Below are 3916 nucleotides of genomic sequence, written 5' to 3' on the forward strand. Positions count from 1 at the left end.
TAGACTGTCCTATAAGCCTGTGTGTCAGGAGTGCTGTAGACCTGTTTTACTGTTTTCTTTCAGCCAGTTATGGGGACAGAGTGTTCTGCTTTCGTGCGTGTAGTTTTTCCTCTCTACAGGTCTTCAGCTGTTCCTGTGGGCCTGTGTCTTGAGTTCACCAGGCAGGTCACTTGCAGCAGACAAGTTGGTCTTGCTGTGATCCCGAGGCTCTGCCCGCTGCACATGAGTGCCCCACGGGCTCTCTGAGGCGGCAGCAACCAGGAGATCTGCGCTGCCCTTCAGGACTCCAGTTCACCAGGGTTCCAGATGGCCCTTTGGTGTTTTTCCTCTGGCGTCCTAAATGTGTGCGAGAGGCAGTCTCTTCTGGTTTCCAAGGCGTGTCTGCCTCTCTGAAGGTTTAGCTCTCCCTCCCACGGGATTTGGGTGCAGAGAACTGTTTATCCGGTCTGTTTCCTTCAGGTTCCGGGGGTGTCTCAGGCAGGGGTCCTGCCGCTCCTGGGCCCTCCCCCACGGGAGCCCAGAGGCCTTATACAGTTTCCTCTTGGGCCAGGGATGTGGGCAGGTGTGGGCAGTGTTGGTGGTCTCTTCCGCTCTGCAGCCTCAGGAGTGCCCACCTGACCAGGCGGTGAGGTCTTTCTCCCCCGGGGTCTGGGGATATAGTCTAGTTTTGATAGCTGTATATATATGGTCTGGATCCCCAGGTGGGGCAGGCTCTGAATGGCCATTCCCTCAGTTTCTGCTCCAAACTTTATCTCCATATTTCTTCCTACCAATATTTTTGTTTGCCCTTTTAAGAAGGACCAAAGCATCCTCACTTTTGTTGTACTCTTTGAGTTTCATGTGGTCTGTGGATTATATCTTGGGTAATTCAAGATTTTGGGCTAATACTCACTTATCAGTGAATTCATACCATGTGTGGATTTTTTGTAATTGCATTACTTAATGAAGGTATTATCTAGTTCCATCCATTTGCCTATGAATTCCATCATGTCATTGTTTTTGATAGCTGAGTAGTACTCAGATGTACCATATTTTCTGTATCCATTCTTTTGAAGGCCATCTGGATTCTTTCCAGCTTCTGGCTATCATAAATAAGGCTGCTATGAACATAGTGGAGCATGTGTCTTTGTTATATGTTGGGCGCATCTTTTGGGTATATGCCCAAGAGAGGTATAGCTGGGTCCTCAGGTAGGACAATGTCCAATTTTCTGAGGAATCTCCAGACTGATTTCCAGGGAGGTTGTACCAGCTTGCAACCTCATCAGCAATGGAGGAGTTTGTCTCTATCTCCACATCCTTGCCAGCATCTGTTGTCACCTGAGTTTTTGATCTTAGCCATTCTTACTGGTGTGAGGTGGAATCTCAGGGTTGTTTTGATTTTCATTCCCCTGATGAATAAGGATGTTGCACATTTCTTTAGGTATTTCTCAGCCATTCAATATTCCTCAGCTGAGGAATATTGATCCTTAATTTGTATTTCTTTGACCTTCTTTTGTTTTCTGATTGCTACAGCTAGGACTTTGAGTACTATATTGAATAAGTAGGTAGAGAGTGGCCAACCTGGTCTAGTTTCTGATTTTAATGGGAATGCTTCAAGTTTCTCTCCATTTAGTTTGATGTTGGCTACTTGTTTGCTTTATATTGCTTTTACTATGTTTAGGTATGGGCCTTGCATTCCTGATCTTTCCAAGACTTTCAACATGAAGGGGTGCTGAACTTTGTTGAATGCTTTGTGAGCATCTAATGAAATGATCATGTGGTTTTTTTCTTTGAGTGTGTTTACATAGTGGATTACATTGATGGATTTCTGTATATTGAACCATGCCTGCATCCCTGGGATGAAGCACACTTGATCATCATGGATGATCATTTTGATGTGCTCTTGGCTTCTGTTTGCATGAATTTATTGAGTATTTTTTTTGCCTCAATATTCATAAGAGAAATTGGTCTGAAATTCTCTTTCTTTATTGGGTCTTTGTGTGGTTTTGCTATAAGAGTAACTGTGGCTTCATAGAAAGAATTTGGTAGCGCTCCTTCTGTTTCTATTTTGTGGAATAGTTTGGACAGAATTAGTACGAAGTCTTCAATTTAGATCTGATAGAATTCTGCACTAAACCCATCTGGTCCTGTGCTATTTTTTTGTTGGGAGACTTTTAATAACTGCTTCTGTTTGTTTAGGAGTTATGGGTCTCGTTAAATGGTTTATCTGACCCTAATTTAACTTTTATACCTGGAATCTGCCTAGAAAATTGTCTATTTCATCCAAATTTTCCAGTTTTGTTGAATATAGGCTTTGTCTATGCACTTTATTTTTTTTTCCTTTTCTTTTTTTCTGAGCTGGGGACCAAACCCAGGACCTTGCGCTTGCTAGGCAAACGCTCTACCACTGAACTAAATCCCCAACCCCGCACTTTATTTTTTTTTTTTAATTTACTCTTTCTCTTGCTGACTTCAAACTGTACAATAAATGCTATATGTGCTGATATATATATATGTCATATACATACATATATATATAATATTTTCATGTCACACACTTTTCATGGTGATATTATAGGCTAAGTCACTCTTGCAATCAAGTACTAACTACCATATATCTTTCTATTTCAACACACTATACAATATGAACACATAGTTGTAAGTGAAATGCTTATCAAGATATTCATTGGGTGTGTATATGTGTACATAAAGCTTTTTTCCAAGATAATATTTTTGATCATTTGGAAATTTCACATAATGAACCCTGATGACACTCACTTCTCCGGCATCCAAGGCTTGTCCCTTGATACTTGTGGCCCACCCCAAAAAAGGAAAAAAGAAAAACAATAAAATAAAAAAACCAACAAGAAACCACATAACTCTAATTTGTGTTGAATATTCAGTGGATCATGGCAGAGCTTCCAGTAACTAGTCCCTTAAAGAAAATGCAATCCTTAATCTACCTGCTGCCAGAACACATTGGTTATGGAGTGTTACACTTCAACATATTTATCACAATTTTTAAATTTTAACTGATAACTGGATATTATCTAAACAGTTCTGAATACCCATGATGCAACTCATAGACCATAGGAAGTTTAACAATAAGGAAGGCCCACGTGTGAATACCTGAAATCCACTTAGAAGGGGAACAAAATAATCACAGTAGGCATAAGAAGGAGGAAACTAGGTGGGAGTGGGGAGTGGGGAGGAAAAAAGGAGGGACAAGATCAGGCATAGGGAGAGCCAGGAGGGATACACAGAGGAACACAAGAATGAATTGAAATTTACAGCAGTGGGGGTTAGGGGCAGGGGAACCTCTAGAAAGTCCCCAGCAACCAAGGATGTTAGAAGATACCAGGACTCAATAAGGATGACGTTAGTTAAAATGCCCAACAATAGGGAGATGGAACTATAAGAGACCACCTCCAATAGTTAGGACCCTCATTTGAGAAAGGGGGTCATCTACCCATCTCCAAAAGTTTTAACTCAGAATTGTTTCTATCTAAAGAAAACGCAGGGATACAAATGGAGCAGAGACTGCAAGAAAGGCCACCCGGTGACGACTCCAGCTTTGGATTCATCACATGAGAGCACATCAAATCCTGACACTATTACTGTGGCCATATTGTGCATGCAAACAGGAACCTGGTGTGGCTGTCCTCGGAGAGGTTCTACCAGCAACTGACTAAGACAAATGCAGACACAGTCACCAATTGGACTAAGGTTGGGGAACCCTATGGAAGCCTTAGGAGAACCGAAGGAATTGAAGAGGATTGTTACCCCATAGGAAGAAAAATAGTATAAAATAATCAGATACTTCAGAACTCCCAGGGACTAAGCCACTAACCAAGGAGTGTACTTAGGCTGGCCCTTGACCCCTGTCACATATGTATCAGAGGATTGCCTTGTATAGCCTCAGCGGTAAGGATTTTCT

The sequence above is a fragment of the Rattus rattus genome, chromosome X, assembly GCF_011064425.1.
Source record: "Rattus rattus isolate New Zealand chromosome X, Rrattus_CSIRO_v1, whole genome shotgun sequence".
NCBI classification, from domain to species: Eukaryota; Metazoa; Chordata; class Mammalia; order Rodentia; family Muridae; genus Rattus; species Rattus rattus.